At 50.3% G+C, this 22294-nt stretch overlaps 1 long non-coding RNA gene and 2 pseudogenes across 1 annotated transcript; 2 read left to right on the top strand and 1 right to left on the bottom strand.

Moving 5' to 3' along the window:
- The window catches only part of LOC102403470, a 4219-nt pseudogene extending 1484 nt beyond the window's left edge, over positions 1-2735 (top strand).
- A 1015-nt stretch (positions 2736-3750) lies between these two features.
- On the top strand, positions 3751-8704 carry LOC112580170 (annotated as a pseudogene).
- Positions 8705-12711: 4007 nt separating this feature from the next.
- On the bottom strand, positions 12712-22014 carry LOC123330368. Its single transcript, XR_006546232.2, has 4 exons — positions 21694-22014; positions 17893-17941; positions 15098-15172; positions 12712-12987 (listed from the first exon to the last, which is right to left on the bottom strand). It is a non-coding gene; the product is annotated as an uncharacterized LOC123330368 (long non-coding RNA).
- Positions 22015-22294: the final 280 nt, after the last annotated feature.

Raw genomic sequence — 22294 nt, 5'->3', positions numbered from 1 at the left:
ATTGAGGGTGAGCACTTGCCTGTGGCATCACTGGAGATGTTTCTGTTGTCCTCACTTGGAGGGTGTTGGTCTTTCAAATGTCATTCCCAGGAGGTGGGCTTCAAGGGTGGGATACGCAATGAATACCTTTTTGGATCTTGTGAAGGGAGACTGATCCTATTTGAATTTTTCCTCACAGGCTGTAGTGCGTGTCCAAGGCGAGGATGTTTTGATGCCCGTTTCGGGTGTTGAGATGTTAGGATCTGAGGTCAGTGAGGGGCACAGTGAGGGAGACCGAGCCAGGGAGCCCCAGCCTACAGTCAGTGTCATCCCTCCAGACGAGGGCCAGCAGGAAAGCCAAGACGGGCAGCATCTGCCAGGAGCCAAGGACCTGTCGAGGGGCAGGTGAGTGTGATGTCCTGACCTCCAGTCTGGGAGCAGGTAGAAGGGGGTCGGGTGGGGGTGGCTGCGGAAGTAATTGGGAGAACTGGGCAAAGGACAGGAATGGACCCTCTGCCTCCAGGAATTCCCATGGATGCATTCCGTTCCCGGCCGTTTTCCATCCAGAGTGAGAATGAAGACAGTCCATCTTTCATAGTCCTTCACCATGAAAGCTTGTGGCCCTAAGCATGAGGGCAGAGGAGTCCTGTTTCCACAGGATGGTGCTGGGTCAGTTCATCAGGCATAAGTGCACTCACAGCGGTTTCACCTATGATGGATTTCATCAGAGGCACTTAATATTGGGGGATATTGTAAACGCCTTGAATTGCATAACAAGTTCCCCGTTGGAGTCATTTTCCCCCTCAGATTTTGGAGTATGTCTGGAGAGAGTGGATTTTTTTGAAATGTGAATCGGGGGAGGAGATGCTACTGATTTCTCATGAATAGAGCTATATAGTATAGAACAGAGCTATGTAGTATAACAGCTACACTGCTTATCATCTTATTATGCCCCAGGCCACCTTCCATGACTAAGACAAATCCAGGCAAGGTATCAACAAGTGGTGAAGTCAGGAGCCCTAGAGCCAGAATCCTCTGCTTTCAGATTCAGGGCCTGGAGACTGTGAGATGAGGTGGAGAGATAGGAGCAAAGATAATTGGCAGTGCCAGCTGTGAAGTCTGGACTTGTTTGCCAGAGGTGGTCGGTATAGATCAAGGACTGACATGGGAATCAGAAGAGGATTGTCAATCAGGGTGATGGGAAGCAGTCAGGGCATCTCCCCCAAACTGATATTCAGAAAGCTGGAATGTGAGATCAGGGTACGAGGCGGGTGGGGAAAGAGGAGACAGAGATTGCCATGGGCTAAGGCAGTGGGATTGACTCTGCTTGGTTGCCCCTTGTCAGGACCAGAAAGCTCTCCCGCCAGAGACCATTCCTGAAACAGGTGAACTGGAGGGTCAGACGCCCTCCAAGGAGAACTTGGAGAAGGACCTGTGGGAAGACACAGGAGTGACAATAACCCTTTCATCTCAAGAGCGTGAACTTCTGCAGAATCGTGGTGAGTATTAAAAACTTGGGGACCACAGGAGGTACTGACTGCCTCCATTCATGTCCAGGAAGGGGTACCCAGCATTTCATCCCTTGTTGTTGTGGGTAGGAGTTGGTCTTCCAATGCCAACCTTCTCCATCGTCAACATTCCAGAGTGTTTCATCAGCTAGACTCTTAGGTAGTTTGGTTGCTAGGAAGTCTGTAGCCAAGATTATGGATGGTTCCAATGAGGCCGGCACCATGGAAAATACTCCTTGATAAATATGTTGCTGAGTCTCTTCTTTCAGCAGATTCTGGGAGGACAGAGAGAGAGGGAGAGAGTCCCCGGAAGGAAGTGATACTTCAAATGTGGCTCTGAACCCTTTCCTCTTGTGTTCCAGAGAGAGATGTTTTCACTCCGAGTGGATCCAGACGAGGTCCTCTGAAGAATCGCAGACATGTGAAAAGGAAGCGGGAGAGCAGTCCCACTTGCCAAGACGTGGGTCAAGAGGCAGCCACGTGGTTGGACCAAGGAGAGTTCTCAGGACAGTTTGGGTCCCAGTTCTCTGGTGCATATTGGCACCATGCGACCCACCAGTCTTCCTGAGGGAGCAGAAACCCCGGGACGGGCACCCTCTGAATGCACGGTGTGCAAAAAGAGCTTTCCTTATCAATCTCAGCTTACCCTGCACCAGAGGACACACACAGGAGAGAGGTCCTTTCAATGTGACGTCTGTGCCAAAGGGTTCATACAGCCTTCAGACCTGCGGGTTCACCAGTGGATCCACACTGGTGAGAAGCCCTACAGCTGTGATCTCTGCCTCAGGAAGTTCACCCACAACTCCACGCTGCGCACTCACAAGAGGACCCACACCCAGGAGAAGCCTTTCCGCTGTGAGCACTGTGACAGAGCTTTCGGCCACCGAGGGAACCTCAACGTTCACCGACGCACCCACTCTGGGCTCAAGCCCTACGTGTGCCCTGAGTGTCACACAGCCTTCCGTCAGCTGGGGACTTTCAAACGCCACCAGAAAATCCATTCCAGATGACTGGCTCAGGACCCAGCCCTCAGGTCCAGGTCTTTTCTGTTTTAATGAGAAAATTTAGAATGATTTGTTACCTGTGTGATACAACGTGTGGATGACAGGGGAAGGGCATAGGAGGATCGTGGAACCCAGGGTTCCCTCACGTGAATTAGGATATTTGAGTGAATTAGGATATTTGCGTTATGACTTATTTTTCCCTTTGGATTTTGTTTTCTACATTGCTATAGACTATAGTTTTCATTTTCATTTTGTATTTTCAAGTTGGAGGAGAATTGCCTTACGATGTTAGACTCTGGTTTTCTTACATGTTTTCGCTTTGTGTTTTTCTTGTTCTTCCAATGAAGCTGTGTCTCACCGGTTATCAGTACCTCATCATCAGAGTGAGGCTACTGCTGATTGTCTTCTTGCCAGGTGGGATTTCCTTGTAAAATGGATTCTCCTAGCAGGACAGCTGGAGAATGCAATGGCACTCCACTCCAGTGCTCTTGCCTGGAAAATCCCATGGATGGAGGAGCCTGGTGGGCTACAGTCCATGGGGTCGCTAAGAGTCAGATACGACTGAGCGACTTCACTTTCACTTTTCCCTTTCATGCATTGGAGAAGGAAATGGCAACCCACTCCAGTGTTCTTGCCTGGAGAATCCCAGTGATTGGGCAGCCTGGTGGGCTGCCATCTATGGGGCCTCACAGAGTCGGACACGACTGAAACGACTTAGCAGCAGCAGCAGGATGGCTAGATTAAATACAGGTTCACCAGTGTAATTTAAATTTCAAATAAACAAACGCATTTCTATCAAAGAGCTGTGTGTTTTCTCTTCTAAGACTTTGCTACAGTAGGTGATAGCCATGGTTTTGTCTATGTGGCCATTATTATGTGGAGATATGTTCCCTTTGTACTAGTCTAGTTTGGATACTGCTTCCTTAGGTATTTAAAAAAAGAAGGCTTCTTAAATTGATAAGTGTCATTCTTTTCCCCTGCTGCTGCTAACTGCTGCTAAGTTGCTCCAGTCATGTCTGACATTGTGAGACCCCATAGATGGCTGCCCACCAGGTCCCCTGTCCCTGGGATTCTCCAGGCAAGAACACTGGAGTGGGTTGCCATTTCCTTCTCCAATGCATGAAAGGGAAAAGTGGGAGTGAAGTCGCTTGGTAGTGTCTGACTCTTAGCGACCCCATGGACTGTAGCCCACCAGGCTCCTCCATCCATGGGATTTTCCTGGCAAGAGCATTGGAGTGGGATGCCATTGCCTTCTCTTTTTCCCTACTGGTGTACAACCTCTGGTTTCTGTGATGCCTCTCTGAAATGGTTTCTTACAGTTGATCTCATCAGCTGATTTTAGACAAAAGTCTTTGATGACTTAATTCATGAGAAAAGAAACAAGATTAGGTAACCCAATTTGATTACAACCATCGGATTACAATTATTGGACTGCTTCACAGTCTCCAAGCAGAGAGAAAAAATTCATTAGATCAGGAAAATCAATCTGTTTCCCCAAGAAATGCCATCCATGAAGTCTAAAGTAAATAAAATACATTAGAGAAAGTTTACTGCCAAACCAATATGGTGGCCTCTTTAATGGTTAGTCCTGTTGGAGTCTCCACAGGAAATGGAATCTACCCAGATTATCCAAAGTGGTTCCTTCCATGCCCTTTATCCAATCACTGGGATGATGAGGTTATGGCCAGAAATCCCTGGAGTTTCACCCAAGTCTCTATAAATACAGACATTTCAGCTCCAGACACACTTTGAGAGCCAGTGCCTGACCTGAGGAGGCTGAAGGCAAGAGACCTGGAAGGGGTAAGTGATGAGTGGGCACATCCAAGGAGGATGGCTAGAAATCAGGACACACGGGTGGGTTTCAGAAAGATGTTGCTTTCTGTTCATCTTACATTATCTGGGAGACCTTGTGACAGGAGATCTTCCTCTAACCCCACGTTAACAATGGTTAATCCATCTCTTCTTCGAGGGGAGAAGAATGTTTCCACACATATTGCTGTGAGGTGGCTGGTTTTCTTCAGGGCTTTCTGAGCCACACCCTATGGCCATTTAAAAACTACATATATGTTTATTATTAGTTTTAAGTTTTTTAATTCCTTGATTTTGGCTGGGCTGGGTCTTCTTTGCTGTGAGGGCTTTCTCTAGTCGTAGCTAGTGGGGACTACTCTCTAGCTGAGGGGTATGGGCTTCTCATTGTGGTGGCTTCTCCCGTGGCAGAGCTGGGAGTCTACAGCTCGGGTTCAGTAGTTGCCCCTCTCAGGCTCAAGAGTTGTGGTGCACAGGCTTCGAGGCAGGCGGGGTCTTCCCATATCAGGGATCAAACCCATGTCCCCCTGCATTGGCAGGCAGATTCTTAGCCACTGGACCACCAAGAAGCCCTATGGTCATTTCAGACTAGACAGTTTTATGAAATATTGAATGAGTCGAGCAATGGTGTCCAATATTGGGATGTAGGGGAGACAGAAGGGTGGAAAAAAATGTAACCCATTTGTTTCTCTTTTTTTTTTGTCTCCCTAGACTGCTAACCAGTGACTTTAATGCTGAGGAAAAGCAGAGGAAATCCATTTCCATAGGTGTCAACTGGGCACCCACTTCTAGAAGCATTTGCTCAGAGTCCTACTGGAAATTTCCTCCATCAATATGGCTGAGGACCAGCCATTTTTTCAGGGTTGTGGACACATGACAGACAGCCCTGGGGCAGAGTCACCAGCATCCGTGCCACCCCAAGACACACTCATGGAAGACTCAGACTGTGACCAGGAAACATGGCACGTCCGGTTCAGAACATTTAGCAGCTCAGAGGAGTCCGACCCATTCGAGGATCAGAGGAGACTCCGTGAACTCTGCCATCTGTGGCTGAGGCCGGATCTTCACACCAAGGAGCAGATGATGGACAGGCTGGTGCTGGAGCAGTTCATGATCTGCATGCCCCTGGAGTGCCAGGTCCTGCTCACAGAAAGTGGGGTGCAGAGTTGCAAAGCCCTGGAGGACGTGCTGAGAAATAAGCAGAAACCCAAGAAGTGGGTGAGTAGGACCTTAGTGATGGGTGTGGGAGGAGGAGACACGTGCAAGCTGCAGGAATCACAAGATAGGACCTGCGGGTTTGGCTCTGTATCAGTGGTTCCCAAACAGGTGAGAGAAGTTCACAATTGGGCAATTTGGGAGATACTTTTGGCTGTCTCAACTTGAAGGACGTCGATCTTTTACACCAAACGGGAGCTTCTATTGTCAATGCCATTGGATGCCTGAAAGCTACATTCCAGGCCTTATAGAGACTGATCTTGATTGATTTCTCACTTCACAGACCATAGTCTGCATACAAGGGCAGAAATATCTTGTGCGTGATCCTGACTATTGAGATGACTTGAAGCCAAGGCCAGGTGACATGGACATTTGAGAGAGACCCATGCGGGGAGCCCGAACCGCCCTCAAGGGTCATACCTCCAGAAGATGGCCAGGAAGGAAGCCAAGAGCTGCAGAATCTGCCAGGAGCCATGAACCTATCTAGGGAGCAGGTGAGAGAGTGGAAGCAGGTAGAAGAGACTCAGGTGGGTGTGGCTGCTGGAGGAAATGGGGAGATTGCCACAGAGGACAGAATGGACCCATTGCTTCCAGGAATTCCCGTGGATGCATTCCGTTCCTAGGCATTTTTTCTAATCAGTGTGAGAATGAAGATAATCCATCTCTGTCCCTCTGCTATGAAAGCTTCTAGTCTTAGGAGTGGGAAGAAGGGAATCCTGTCTTCCTGACATGATGCTAGGTTCAATTTGCTGCAGGTAAATGCACTGACAGCTGATTTACCCACGGCCACTTTGCCCAAGGGCATGTCATATTTCAGAATATGATCATTCCTTGCAACTGAAGGAGTGACTCGAAATTGAACTCATTTTGCCCCCCAGTAGACATTGGGCTTCCCTGGTGGTTCATATGGTGAAGAATCTGCCGACAATGCAGGAGACCTGGGTTCGATGCCTGGGTCAGGAAGATCCCCAGGAGAAGGGAATGGCTACCCACTCTAGTGTTCTTGCCTGGAGAATCCCATGAACAGAGGAATCTGGCAGCTATAGTCCATGGGTTTACAGAGAGTCAGACATGACTGAGCAACTAACACTTTCCCTTTCAGACATTGAAGAATGAACGGAAGACAATTGATTTCTTCAAATAAGGTTGGGTATAGGCAGGGGATGCTATTGACTTGCATGGAGTAGAGACCAAGAATAGTGGTCGTCATCTTCCTATGTACTGCGTAACCACCATCGCAAAGATGCATCCAGGCAAAGTCTTCAACAGTGATGGAGTCAAGAGAGCTGGACCTAGAGTTCTTACTTCCAGAATCAAGGGCAGGCAGGAGTGGGTATGATTTGGAGAGACCTATGCATAGAGAAGTCAGAGTGCCAACTGTGATGTCCTGATTGGATTGCCAGATACAGTCTGTATAGATCCAGGACAGCCTTGAGTATCAGCAGGTGATTATCAGTCAGGGTGATGGGGTGGACCAGAAGAAGTCAGGGCATATCCCCTACAATGACATGAAGAAAGTTGGAGTCTTAGATCAAGATACGAGGGAGAATGGGAAACAGGAAACAGTTTTCCATGGACTAGGGTAAATGGCTTTGACTCTGCTTGTTTGTCCCTTGTCAGGACCAGAGAGCTCTCCCGCCAGAGACTGTTCCTGAAACAGGTGAGCTGGAGGGTCAGACGCCCAGGGAGAACTTGGAGAAGGACCTGCTGGAAGACAGGGGAGAGAAAAAACCCTTCAGTCTCAACAACCTGAACTTCTAAAGGGTCCTGGTGAGTATTCAAAACCGTGGAATTCAGCAGAGTTAGTGACTCCCTCCTATGGTGGCATGGGGCTGGGTGGCCAGCATCACCATGCTTGGATGGGTGGGGTGGAGATCATTGTCCAGTGCCAACCTTCTCCATCATCAACGTTCCACTGTCCCACAGTCCAAGCTCTTAGCTTGGTTGCTTGATGGGAACTTCTCAGCCAACATCAGGTTTCCAGTGAGGCCAGCAGCACAGAAAATGTTCCTTGTTAAATGTGGTTCTGAATTTCTTTCAGGGGATTCTGGGAGCATAGAGAGACAGAAGAATCCTCAAGAAGAAACTGATATTTAAAATGTGTCTCCTGAACCCTTTCTTCCTGTGTTCCAGAGGGAGACGTTTCCACTACGAGTGGATCCAGACGAGGTCCTCTAAAGAATCGCAGACATGTCAAAAGGAAACGGGACAGCAGTCCCACTTGCCAAGACGTGCGTCAAGAAGCAGCCACGTGTTTGGACCCAGGAGAGTTCTCAGGACAGCGTGGGTCCCATGTGTTGGTGCATCTGGCACCGTGGGACCCACCAGTCTTCCTGAGGGAGCAGAAACCCCCACGGGCACCCTCTGAATGCAGGGTGTGCAAAAAGAGCTTTCCTTTTCAATCTCAGCTTACCCTGCACCAGAGGACACACACAGGAGAGGGGCCCTTTCAGTGCGACATCTGTGCCAAAGTGTTCATACAGCTTTCATATCTGCAGGTTCACCAGCAGATCCACACTGACAAGAAGCCCTACAGCTGTGATCTCTGCCTCAAGAAGTTCACCCAGGACTCCACGCTGTGCACTCACAAGAGGACCCACACCCAGGAGAAGCCTTTCCGCTGTGAGCAGTGTGAGAGCTTTCGGCCACCGAGGGAACCTCAACGTTCACCGACGCACCCACTCTGGGCTCAAGCCCTACGTGTGCTCCGAGTGTCACAGAGCCTTCCGTCAGCTCGGGACTTTCAAACGCCACTGGAAAATCCATTCCAGATGACTGGCTCGGGACCCTGCCCTCCGGTCCAAGTGCCTTCTGCTCCGAGAAGGAAATTCGGGATTATTTGTCACTTATGTGATACAAAGAAAGGGTGACATGTGAAGAACTTACGATCATACTGGAACCCGATGGGGTTCCATTCACAGGAATTAGGTGTAAATTCTTTCCCTTCAGAATTTGTTTTCTACTTTAGTGTAGCCTGTGTTTTTGTGATAAGTTTTGGCTTTGTGTTGTTCTTCTTTCAGTGAATGCAGGTCTCATTAGTTTCTTCTTTGTGAAACTGAGGTCACTGCTGATTGTCCCTCCATTAGGGAAGATTTCATCGTAAAATAGGATGCTCCTAGCAGAGTGTCTAGATGAAAAAGAGGGTCACCAGTGAAATTTAAATTTCAAATAAACAAAGACATTTCTGTCAAATAAGTGTCCTGTGTATTTCCCCTTCCAAGATTTTTTTCTTTATTTTTTAACTTTACTATCTTATATTGTTTTTGCCATGTATCAACATGAATCTGCCACAGGTATACACATGTTCCCCATCCTGAACCCTCCTCCCTCCTCCCTCCCTGTCCCATCCCTCTGGGTCGTCCCAGTGCACCAGCCCCAAGCATCCAGTATCGTGCATCGAACCTGGACTGGCGACTCGTTTCATACATGATATTATACATGTCTCAGTGCCATTCTCCCAAATCATCCCACCCTATCCCCCCAAATGTTTATATGGAGTAGATGATAGCAGCGGTTTGTTACATGGCCATTATTATGTGGAAATATCGACCCTCTGTAAGGCTTCCCCAGTGGCTCAGCGGTAAACAATCCACCTGCAGCCTAGAAGACCCAGGTTCGATCCCTTCATCAGGAAGATCCCCTGGAGAAGGGAATGGTAACCCACTCCAGTATTTTGCCTGGAGAATGCCGTGGACAGAGGAGCCTGGCAGGCTATGGTCTGTTGGGTTGCAAAGAGTCGGACATGACTGAAGCGACTGAGCACCCACTCGAGCATTTAAAGTAACTGTATTCTTTCGGAATTATGAACTCTTAGGTAATGTAGTATTAATAACCATTTGAACACTGAGATTCTAGGGTGTCTGTGCTTGAAAAGATTCTTCAAGGTAGCACTCTTTCATCCCACCTGGCTCTCCTCCAGCAGAAATGAAGAGAGGTCAGAATGGAGAAAAAAAGTATTTCTTTTCAAAGAATCAGCGTTTTCTTCTATTAATTAGCCTGGGAATTTGTTGGGGGCGGCAAACTCAAGGATGATATTGTAATAGATATTGGTGTCTGGCTGCTCGCACTTAAAAGCCAATACAGAGGTCAGGTTGGGGGAAAGGAAAGTTAGCTTTATTCTGGATGCCAGCAACTGTTGAAAGTGAAAGTGAAGTCGCTCAGTCATGTCCAACTCTTTGCGACCCCGTGGACTGTAGCCTACCAGGCTCCACCGTCCATGGCATTTTCCAGGCAAGAGTACTGGACTGGGTTGGCATTTGCTTCTCCAACAACTGTGGAGGGCGGGGCACTGTGGCCACTGCTGAGTTTTCCAAATTTGCTGACTTATTGAGTGCAACACTTTCACAGCATCATGTCTGAGGATTTGAAATAGCTCAACTGGAATTCCATCACCTCCACTACCTTTGTTCATAGTGATTCTTCCTAAGGCCCTCTTGACTTCACATTCCAGGATGTCTGGCTCTAGGTAAGTGATCACACGTTCGGGATTATCTGGGTCTTGAAGATCTTTTTTATATAGTTCTGTATATTCTTGCCTGGCATAGGAAATGGCAACCCACTCCAGTGTTCTTGCCTGGAGAATCCCATGGACAGAGAAGCCTGGTAGGCTGCAGTCCATGGAGTCGCACAGAGTCAGACACGACTGAAGGGACTTGACAGGCAGCAGGCAGTATATTCTTGTCACCTCTTCTTAATATCTTCTCCTTCTCTTGGGTCCATACCATTTCTGTCCTTTATTGTGCCCATCCTTGCATGAAATCTTCCCTTGGCAAATCCAAATCCTTTCTCACACCCGTAGAGGGCACCGCTCCTCATACACTCTACCTTCTCCTCCACTCCCCAGCCACCTTGCACACCTGACCACACCAAGCCCAACTGGCTTTGGGGTCTGGTTTGTAGGGTTTTCCTCTGCTGTCTGGAAAGTCCTTCCCCCGACACCCTCAGGCTGTCTTCCGATCTCCACACCATCAGTGGTTCTTTGGAGATGGACAGGCCTGGCTATTGCTTTATCACCCGGCATCTCACTCCATCACCACGTTTCCTCAATAGCAGTTTCTCAGCCTCGGTATGTATTTTATTGTTTAAATCCATGAATTCTGGCTGTGCTGGGTCGTTGTTGCTGCTCGGGGCGCAGGGCTCCTCTCCAGTCGCGGGGCACAGGCTTCTCACTGCAGTGACCTCTCTTGTGTGGAGCCCGGGCTCTCGGGGCTCTGGGCTTCAGGAGTGGCGGCTCCCAGGCTCGGTGGTTGTGTTGCGTGGCCTTAGTTGCTCCTGAGCGCTGGGACCTTCTCGGGTCAGGGATGGAACTCTTGTCCTCTCATTGGCAGGCACAGCCTTTACCTCCAAGCCCCGGGGGAAGCCCTGTTATTCAGTTTTCTTAACTAGTACTTAACTGCGTCTGTGTTTTGAAGTCTTATTCATATTTCATCGTATTAATTTCTTGTGTTGATTCTTCGATAATGGTTCTAATACCCCTGTTTCTGAAGAGACCCAGTCTTTATATTCTATATTGCTTCTTTGAATTAGTTACCTCCATCTTGGGCCTGTAAGTTAACATCCTTTGAGATAGAAGGAGATGACAGAGGATGAGATGGTTGGATCGCATCACCGACTCAATGGACACGAGTTTGAGCAAAGTCCTGGGAGATAGTGAAGGACAGGGAAGCCTGGCGTGCTGCAGTGCATGGGGTTGCAAAGTGAAAGAAAGTGAAGTGGCTGTTTGTGACCCCATGGACTGTAGCCCACCAGGTTCCTCCGTCCATGGGATTCTCCAGGCAAGAATACTGCAGTGGGTTGCCATTCCCTTCTCCAGGGGATCTTCCCAACCCAGGGAGCAAACCCACATCTCTTGCCTTGGCAGGTGGATTCTTCACCACTGAGCCTCCTGGGAAACCATGAGAGAAGCTGACACAATTCTGAGAATTGACCCAAGAAATGAAAACAAATGGACCCTGGACCTGAAGGTTAACTGTATTGACAACAATCAAGATGACACTGATCAGACCAGTGATGACCAGTTTCAAGATGATTGTCAGAGCTGACTGCGCTGTTTCTGCCTGTAGCCCCCGCCCTCCATCTATAAAAGCTGTTGCTCATTAATTGTCTGGGGTGGGAAGTGGAGGGAGTCAGTTCTTCCTCTTCCTTGTTTGAGAAGGAAATGGCAACCCAGTCCAGTAGTCTTGCCTGGAAAATGCCACATATGGAGGAGCCTGGTAGGCTACAGTCCACAGGGTCGCACAGAGTTAGACATGACTGAGCGACTTCAGTTTCAACAGTTGCTGGCATCCACAATAATGCTAGCTTTCCTTTCCCCCAACCTGGCCTCTGTATTGGCTTTTAAGTGGAGCAGCCAGACACCAATATCTATTATAATATCATTCTTGAGTTTGCCGCCCCCAGCAAATTCCCAGGCTAATTAATAGAAGAAAATGCTGATTCTTTAAAAAGAAATACTTTATTATCTCCATTCTGCTCCAAATGACCTCTCTTCATTTCTGCTGGAGGAGACCCAGGTGGGATGAAAGAGTGCTACCTTGAAGAATCTTTTCAAGCTGAGACACCCTAGAATCTCAGTGTTCAAATGGGCATTAATACTACATTACCTAAGAGTTCATAATTCCAAAAGAATACAGTTACTTTAAATGCTCAAGTGGGTACTCAGTAGCTTCAGCCATGTCCAACTCGTTGCAACCCGACAGACCATAGCCTGCCAGGCTCCTCTGTCCATGGGATTCTCCAGGCAAGAATACTGGAGTGGGTTGCCATTGCCTTCTCCAAGGGATCTTCCCCACCCAGGGATCGAACATGGTTCTCCTGCATTGCAGGCAGATTCTTTACCATCTGAGCCACCAGAAAAGCCCCAAAATAAATACATAAAATAAAATATAATTTATATTTCAACTGTATTTCAATCGAAAAAGAGAGAGAGAAGACAAAGAAATACACTCTGTATTAGTAAGTTCTATATCTGTGGATTCAACCAATGGTAGATTGCAAAAAAAAAAACCAAAACACCCCACTCCATTACTCTTGCCTGGAAAATCCCATGGATGGAGGAGCCTGGTAGGCTGCAGTCCATGGGGTCACTAAGAGTCGGACACGACTGAGCAACTCCACTTTCACTTTTCACTTTCATGCATTGGAGAAGGAAATGGCAACCCACTCCAGTGTTCTTGCCTGGAGAATCCCAGGGATGGGAGGAGCCTGGTGGGCTGCTGTCTATGGGGTTGCACAGAGTTGGACACGACTGAAGCGACTTAGCAGCAGCAGATTGGAAAAAAAACCCAAACAATTCTTCCAGTGCTTCAGATTTTCTTCCTGAGATTTTAATTTCACGATCTCGGTCTCAGTAGAGGGTGACAACACAGGGTTTCAGAAAGAGCCAGAGGGGCAAAGGTTTGCAGCAGAAGTCTGGGGACATCTAGGAACCCAGGCATCTTCCTCCTTGAGGACTTTCTGGCCAAGCACGCCTGGATCTGTGCAAGAGAAAGAGGTCAGTTTGAATGGTTCCATTCCCCACCGCTACCCCAGCCAGGTTCTGAGTGTTGTGGTGACCCAAGCGAGGAACCTCTCTTCGGTTCATCTCAGTTTTGACAACCCTCTCGAGGACAGAGAGCTCCTCCTCTCTGCCCTTGCTTCTTCTGCCCTCTCCTATTCGTCTACCCGCCTACTTTCCTCTTGCACTCCCATTTGGAGATGGTACATGGTGATGCTGGGGAGCGTTTTCAAGAGCCAGAGTGTAGCCGAGTTTGCAGTGGGAAGCAGTGAATCAGAAGGTGTCCCCTGTCTGGGGTTAGTAGTCCTCCACCAGATACTTGTTAAAGCACGTCCCAAAATAAGGTTGGGATCGAAGGAGGTGGAATTGAGGTAAAAAATCTAACTTGAGAACGGCAGGCAAAGCTGGGGCTTGATCGTTGGCTTTGTCTGTGGTCGGCTGGCTCAGTAGTATGTGAGCCTGCACTTGGTTAATTTAGTTCATTCATTTCACAGATGTTTACCGAGCACCCACCATGTACCATCCATTGCCCTAGGCGGTAAGAAAGACGGAGAAGGTCTCTCCACTCTCACAAAGCTTAGATTTTCCTGGAAGGAGACAGAGTATAAGTAGGTAAAACTATGAAGGAGGGAGAATCATATCGTGGTAAATGCTGCTAGTAAGTGGGTTTCCCTGGTGGCTCAGATGGTAAAGAATCTGCCTGCAATGTGGGACAGAGAGAAATAGATTAATGTCAGATCAAACGGGCAGGTGACCATTATATGGAAGAGGTGATGACTAAGCTGGTTTCTGAATGACACGAAGGATCTAGCCACGCAAAACTCTAGAAACAGAACTTCCTAGAGAATTCCCTGGACACCCAGTGGTTAGGACTTGGTTCTTTCACTGCCGTGGTTCAATCCCTGCTCGGGGAACTAAGATCCCACCCGCAAGGAGCAAAGCACAGTCGAAAATTTAAAAAAGGAACAGAGCTTTCTAGATTGAAGCAAGACTGGGTGCCAAGATCCTAGAGTGAACAGACCCAGTGTTTCAAGAAACTGAGAAACCAAAGCTGGGACAGATCATGTTTGAGTATGAGTGTGCGCATGCCCACTCAGTCGCGTCTGACTCTGCAACCCCATGGACTGTAGCCCACTAGGCTCCTCTGTCCATGGGATTCTTCCACGAGAACACTGGAGTAGGTTGCCATGCCTTCCTCCAGGGGATCTTCCCCACCCAGGGATCGAACCCAAGTCTCTTACATCTCCTGCACCGGCAGGTGGATTCTTTACAACTCACACCACCTGGGAAGCCTTTGAGGATGAGTACAGAGTTCAGACTTTATAAGTTGGAAATAAAGATCTTATTTATTTTACTTAAAAAAAGATATTTATCAATCTGGCTGTGCTGGGTCTTAGTTGCAGCATGTGGGATCTTCAGTGCTGTGTCAAATGGAAAGTCGCTCAGCCCGACTCTTTGTGACCCCATGGACTATTCTCCAGGCCAGAGCACTGGAGTGGGTAGCCTTTCCCTTCTCCAGGGGATCTGCCCAACCCAGCGATCGAACCCAGGTCTCCCCCATTGCAGGTGGATTCTTTACCAACTGAGCTGTCAGGGAAGCCTTCACTGCTGTGGACAGGATTTTTTTTTTAGTTGCAGCATGCAAACTCTTAATTGCAGCACTTGGGATCTAGTTCCCTGAACAGGGATCGAACCAGGGGCCACTGCATTAGGAGCTTGGAGTCTCAGCGACTGGGCCACCAGGGAAGTCCCCAGATCTTATTTAGGAAAGAGGTCAAGCTGGAGTGAACCTCGAGGTCAGAGGGAGGGTTTGAGGTTCACATCTCAGCTGGAGCTAAACTGGAGGGTGATACTGGGGGAGGGGGCCAAGGTGCGGGCGTGGGGTCATAGCTGGAAAAGGGCCAGAGTGTCAGGAAATGCCAGGGGCTGTTTGAAATTAGAGGGGGACAGGAAGCTGAGCACGTGAGGTTGGGGCTAGGGCCTGTGGCTATAGGTGTGGGTCCCGTGGGTGAGCCCAGGGTCCTTCCCGCCTCCCCGAGCCTCCCAGCCCCGCTCCCCCGGCCCCACCTCTCATATTTCCCCAGGTTTACCTCCGGTCTCTGCTTTGGCAGCAGTCTCTCCCAGACTCCTGGAGGCCAGCAGAGACTGGGAGTAGGGGAGGCCATCTAGGAAGAGAGACACAAGTCAGTAAGCCTTTGGGGTTTTCGGTTTGGGACTGTGCGCTGTGTGGGGTTTTTTTTATTATTATTCTGTCTTTATTTTTGGGGCTGTGCTGGGTCTTCATTGCTGCGAGGGTTTTTTCTGGTTGTGCCGAATGGGGGCCACTTTTCCTTGCGGTGCAGGGGCTCCTCTTGTTGCGGAGCTTGGGCTTCGTGGCTCCGTGGCACGTGGGGTCTCCCCGGATAGAGGACAGAACGTGTGTCCTCTGCGTTGGAGGGCGGATTCTTAACTAGGGCAGCGCTGGTTTTACTTCCTTGATTTCCTTGGAATCATACACTACTTAGCAGTTCTCATCCAGGGGCCAACGCCCCCTACTTCCTCCCCAGCCTCTCACCCCCTTCGCCGGGGATATTTGGCAATTTCCAGACACATTGTTGGTTGTCACGACTTGGAGGAACTACCACCATCTAATGAATGGAGACCCGTTGTTGCTGTTCACTCAGTTGTGTCTGACTCTTTGCAACCCCATGGACTGCAGCACGCCAGGATTCCCTGTCCATCATCAACTCCCAGAGCTTGCTCAAACTCGTGTCCATCATGTTGGCAATGCCATCCAACCCTCTCATGCTCTGTCGTCCCCTTCTCCCGCCTTCAATCCTTCCCAGCGTCAGGGTCTTTTTAAATGAGTCAGCTCTTCGCATCAGGCGGCCAAAGTATTGGAGCTTCAGCTTCAGCATCAGTCCTTCCAATGAATATTCAGGACTGATCTCCTTTAGGATGGACTGGTTGGATCTCCCTTCAGCCCAAGGGATTCTCAAGAGTCTTTTCCAACACCACAGTTGAAAAGCATCCATTCGTAAACATCCCCTGACACACAAGAGGTCCAGACCCAAATGTAAACAGTGCCAAGGTTGAGAAACTCGGCCCGAGATACAGTTAAGTGCCCATATCTGGTAGGTGGTGATGAAGAGCATGTTCCCTTCAGGTCGCCCTGGGCCTTCTTGTGTCTACCCACGTGTCCCGAGGCCACATGCCCCCAGGGTTCTCTCCCTTGAGAGGCCAAAGGGGGAGAGGGGATTCTCAGAGATGGTACCCAGCCCGGCGCGACAAGGAGGTAAACAGGATCGGGGCTGAGCAAAGAGGAAGTGGATGGGGGGCCCTGCAAGGAGATACTTAGAACCACCGACACTCACCTGGCTCTCACCATCCACCAGACCCTCTGCTAGGAATTTTCCATGCAGTCTCACTGACCACACTACAGAATTGTGAGGAGGCTTCATAACACCGTTTTAGGCGTTTGAAACAAACAGCATCCCTCGTGTTCAGTCGCTCAGTCGTGTCCAACTCTGTGCGACCCCATGGACCGTAGCCCGCCAGGCTCCTCTGTCCATGGGATTCTCCAGGCAAGAACACTGGAGTGGGTTGCCATATCCTCTTCCAGGGGATCTTCCCGACCCAGGGATCGAACCCGTGTCTCTTATGTCTCCTGCGTGGGCAGGTAGGTTCCCAGGGAAGCCCCAGTCTCCCAGGCTCCCCCAACGCGTGAATGTCAGAGCAAAGGAGGGAGCCCACACACAGAGGTTATCAAAACCAGAGCCGGAAGGTGGGGCAGAGTGAGGGGGTGGGGTGGGCCCTCCTTTTCCTGCGTTTACTCACCAATGGCTCTCCACAGGTCTAGGATCCCCAGGGTTGTCTTTTCCTTCTGGCCTCTGTCCGCCCTTGGGGGGGGGGGGGGGAGCACTGCAAGGGGCGGGGAAGCAAGACCAGGAGGACACACAGCCCGTGGTCCCGGAGCACTGCTCAGCGGGCGAGGGGACGGAGCACGGGCTGACCGGGCGGGGGGAGCGGCTCTGAGAGACAGACACCTGCCCGGTTACCCACCCCCAACCCTGTGCTGGGGGAGACTCCTGAGAGCCCCTTGGACTGCAAGGTCAAACCAGTCCACCCTAAAGGAGACCAACCCCGAATATTCACTGGAAGGATTGATGCGGAAGCTGAAGTTCCAATACTTTGGCCACCTGATGTGAAGAACTGACTCATGTGAAAAGACCCTGATGCTGGGAAAGACTGAAGGCAGGAGGAGAAGGGACCACAGAGGATGGGATGGTTGGATGGCATCACCGACGCGATGGACATGAGTTGAGTAAACTCCGGGAGTTGGTGATGGACAGGGAGGCCTGGCGTGCTGCAGTCCTTGGGGTTGCAAAGAGTCAGACACGACTGAGTGACTGAAGGACAAACAACCCGTAGGTGGCAGAACTGGGGCTTGAGCCCACCCTTGTCTGCAGCAAAACCTCTGCATCGTTTCCACCACACTTCCTGGTGCCTGACCGACTGCACTGTCCACAGAGCACATCTCCAGGTGTCCAGCAAGCGCCCACTGAAGATGCGGGGAGGGGGGTCGGTAGAGGGGACGGGGGATCATGGCAGGAAGTGCTCCGGTCTGTCTGACCCTCACGCAGTGTGGGGACGGCGTTGCGCCCACTGTCAGGGGCTGGGAGCCGAGGCGTGGAGGCTGCACACCCGCCCCTGGGGGCAGAGCCAGGACTTGAAGCCAGCACTCTGGCTCTGGGATCCCGGCGCACATCACTTCCCTAGACTAATACCCAAGACCAGTCTGGAAATCAAGCCCATGGATTTTGGGGGCCGGGGGCTGTAGGGCTGGGAGTTTCGGGTTGCAAACACACGGCTCACAGGCGCCCGGCAGGGATGGAGGGTCACTCACCGGGACCCAGGAGGTAGCCGGCACTGTTGAGGGTCCAGCCTCCTCGCCCCTAGATAGAGACGAGAGAGACAAAGCTCAGAGAGATGGGAAGTGCAGTCCGCACGGCTGGGAGGACCTGGGTCAGCACGACGCCCTCCGCAGCTCAGTCACCACTCTGTGAAGTCGTTTGGCTTAATCTGTGTTTCCCCAGTGACTCAGCGGTAAAGAACCTGCCTGCAGTGCAGGAAGCTAAGAGTCGCAGGTTCAATCTCTGTGTCGGGAAGATCACAGGTTCAATCCCTGGGTCAGGAAGATCCTCTGGAGGAGGGCACTGGAGGAGGGCATGGCAACCCACTCCAGGAGTCTTGTCTGGAGAATCCCACAGACAGAGGAGTCTGGCAGGCTACAGTCCATGGGGTCGCAAAGAGTCAGACACGACTGAATGACTAAAACTATTGTGGGCTTACTGTATGCCAGCGTGGGTTCTGAGGACTGATGTAGGGAGTCCAGTGCAAAATGAAGATACAGGGCCCCTCCAGGTGACTCTCCTGCTTGCTACAGCGCTGAAAGTTTACATTGTTGGGAAGCTCTGCCTTGGAAGGCAGCTTTGGGCATCTCTGGGCCAATGCTAGTCATTAGGGTGTTTTTGCTTTGGATAAGCTGAGCCCTGACCCCTTTGTATTCCATCTGTGATCTGTTCTAACCCATCCCCCACCCCCACCCTGGACCAGGGTGATGAATTCAGTCTTTCTTATTTAAGAAAAAAAAAAAAATTTTTTTTTAATTTTTGGCTGCACCATGTGGCCTGTGGGATCTTAGTTCCCAGACCAGGGATCAAACCGGCACCCCCTGCATTGGAAACACAGAGTCTTAACCACTGGACCGCCAGGGACGTCCCTCTTGCCCAGCCAGGAAAGCTAGAGCTCCCTTCCCGGGAGGGCGGTGACAGGTGTGCAGTGACAGGCGGGTCTGGCCCCGCGGACGGGGGCAGAGGCTGGAGTCTCGGCCAGGCCGAGGAGGACCGCAAGAAGGAGCAGGCGGACGGACAGAGCATCTCAGGGCCGGAGGGCTGGGCGCTGCGGGACGCTGCAGAGAAAGGGCAGGGGGGTTATTTGCTTATTTTGCAGCTTGATTGAGGTACAACTGATACGAAAAAAAAAGAAAACCACGAAACATGTTTAAAGAATGCCTCTTGGTGAGTGTGGACATGACCCTTCACCAGTAATGCCATCATGGCAATAGATGTATCCTCCACCTTCAGAAATTTCTGTGGGGTTTTTTTTCCCCCTCAAAATTTATATATTTTTTCCCAAAGATCTCTCATGGTAAATGTCACATTGCACTTGAAAATATGTGGTTTATTTTCAAATATCTTTTGATACTGATGTCTAGCATAATTCCACAGGGATAGGAGCACAGGCTGTGTGATTTCAATACTTTCACACCATGAAATTTCTGCACCTTGTTTTATGTCCCTGGATGTGTTCCAGTGTCTCCTGGTTTATACTCTATGGGAACTTGAATACCATTTGTATCCTGCTGTTGTGTGAAAATTGTATAAATCTTAATTATGTTGAATTGGTTCATAGTGCTTTTCAAGTCTACTATATCCTTCTACTTCTCTGTCTATTCATCCTATTAATTTTTGACAATTTGATATTGAAACTCCAACTAAAAATCTTGTCTATTTAAAAAAAATGTAATTACACTGGAACTATATGTAACCTAGTTCTGTATTTTCCAAGTGTCCTGTAAAATGTGTGATCGTACTTTCATAATTTAAAAAATAAAAATTAAAAAAACTTTTATTTTTAAATTTTTAATTGGAGGATAATTGCTTTACAATGTTGCATTGGTTTCTGCAATACAGCAACATGAATCAGCCATGGGCACGCACATGTCGTCTCCCTCTTGACCCTCCCTCCCATCCCACCCCTCTAGGTTGTCACAGAGCACTGGGTTGAGCTTCTGTGGGGTTTTTTTCTTTTTTAAGATGCCACACGTAAGTGGGTCTGAGGCTCTGATGGCTCAGACGTAAAGTGTCTGCCTGCAATGTGGGAGACCCAGGTTCGATCCCTGGGTCAGACAGATCCCTGGAGAAGGAAATGGCAACCCATTCCATACTCTTGCCTGGAAAAATCTCATAGACAGGGGAGTCCATGGGGTCAGTCCATGGGGTCGTGAAGAGTCGGACACAACTGAGCGACTTCACTTTCACTTTTCATTTAAGTGGGCTTCCCTGGTAGCTCAGATGGTAGAGAATCTGCCTGAAATTTGAGAGACGTGGGTTTGATCCTTAGGTTGGAAAGATCCCTTGGAGAAGGGGATGGGTACTCACTCCAGTATTCTTACCTGGAGAATCCCACGGATAGAGGAGCCTGGCACGCTACAGCCCTTGGGGTTGCAAAGAGTCGGACACAACTGAGCAACTAACACACACTTCACTTCACATGTAAGTGAAACCATACAGCACTTATCTTTCCCTGTCTCTTAATATACTGTAAAGTGCAGGATAGCCTGTTGTTAACTGAAGGTTCAGCTCTACATTTTCGGTCATAAATATATAAACAAGAATTAAAACGAACACTTCTGAATTTTTTAAGTTTATGTGGAGCACATTTCTTTAAGTAGAATGAGAGTTGGTGGAGGGAGAATCCCAAAGTACGTAACAGGATATTCAGTACATAGAATGTAAGTGTGTGTGCAAGTGTGACAGGTGCAGTCATGTGTGAGTCTTGCACTACACAGTCCATGGATTTCTCCAGGCCAGAATCCTGGAGTGGGTAGCCTTTCCCTTCTCCAGGGGATCTTCCCAACCCAGGGATCAAACCCAGGTCTCCCGCATTGCAGGCGTATTGTTTGCCAGCTGAGCCACAAGGCAAGCCCAAGAATACTGGAGTGGGTAGCCTATCCCCTTCTCCAGCATATCTTCCCGACCCAGGAATCGAACCAGGGTCTCCTGCATTGCAGGGGGACTCTTAACCAACTTAGCTATCAGGGAAGCCCTGATACATAGTACATAGTACATAGTACATAGAATATGCCTCTCCAAACCCCGCAGTGCATGAGTGACCCAAGTTTCAGAACCAGAGAGGCCTGAATTGAGAGAGTAAGACTGACAAAGATACACTCCACCACGTGTAAAATAGATAGCTAGTGGGGAGCTGCTGTATAACACAAGGGGCTCAAGCCAGGGCTCTGTGATGTCCTAGAAGGGAAGAATAGGGGGGAGGCGGTGGGAGGAAGGCTCAAGACTCTTTGCGACCCCAAGGACTGCAGCCCACCAGGCTCCACTCTCCATGGGGTTTTCCGGTAAGAATGCCAAAGTGGGTAGCCACTCCATTCTCCAGGGGGTCTTCCCGACCCAGGGATTGAACCCAGGTCTCCTGCATTGCAGGCGGATTCTTTACCGTCTGAGCCACCAGGGAAGCCCCAGATAGCTAGTGGGAAGCTCAGCTTGGTGGTCTATGATGACCTTCTTCTTGGAGGGGTGGGATGGGAGGAAGGCTCAAGAGGGAGACGATCTATGTACACATATAGCTGACTCCCGTCACCGCACAGCAGAAACCAACACAACCTTGCAAAGCACTCATCCTCCAAATAAAAACCAGGGCCACAGACCACCACCGTGCCTCCCCCATTCACTCTCTGACCCGCTCCCAGCCCTGGAACGCCGCCTCCTCACTGGCCCCAGCCCCTGTCCCGGACCTCCCAGCCCCCTCCCTGCCTCACTTGTGCCCCTCCCCTCCCCCCCCCTTCTCCGCATCCTCTCCCGCCTGCATCTCCATCCTCCCAGGACCAGCCTCCCCGCCTCGGTCTCACCTCGCTGGAGTGGGCAGACCCCGCCACCTTTCTCCTGTCGGCCGGTCTGGGTCCCAGCTCCCGAGAGACTCCAGCTTTTATGCCCGAGGAGGAGAGGCGGGCGGAGGGAAGCCGGAGGAGACTAGACCGGGAGAGGGCGTGGGGGGAGAAAGGCGGAGCGGAGTGCCCGCCCACAGGAGGGGTTTCTCAAGTCAGGACAAGGTTGCTTCCCGGAAGGAAGATTTCTCTGCCCGTTTCCCCCGCAGACCCCGCAACCCGAGGTGTTTGCTCCGCATTTATCCAAGGACCCCCAGCCCACCTCCGCCCGGTGTCGGCGTTGGTGGGGAGGGGGCGGTGGACGGGGCTTGGGGAGGCGGGGTATTCTAGGTTCTCTGCACGCCCTTGACTTCTCTCCACCTGCCCAGGGCACCCGGGCCACCTGTTTCCGTGTTTGTGGAGCGTCTCTCCTCGCCACACACCGGGAAATAAGCTCGTTGAGGGCCGGGGGTGGCGGGGCCGGGGGATGGGGGCGGTCACGTCCTGCTTGCTCCCGAGTCGCCAGCACGCGGCGCTAGCCAAGCGGGCCCCCTTCGGCCGCGCTCGGAGGCTATTCCGCGCGTCC

Source organism: Bubalus bubalis, chromosome 18 (assembly GCF_019923935.1).
Source record: "Bubalus bubalis isolate 160015118507 breed Murrah chromosome 18, NDDB_SH_1, whole genome shotgun sequence".
Taxonomy (NCBI): Eukaryota; Metazoa; Chordata; class Mammalia; order Artiodactyla; family Bovidae; genus Bubalus; species Bubalus bubalis.
The sequence above is the reverse complement of the archived record's forward strand: the minus strand, read 5'-3'. Positions and strand labels throughout refer to the sequence as shown.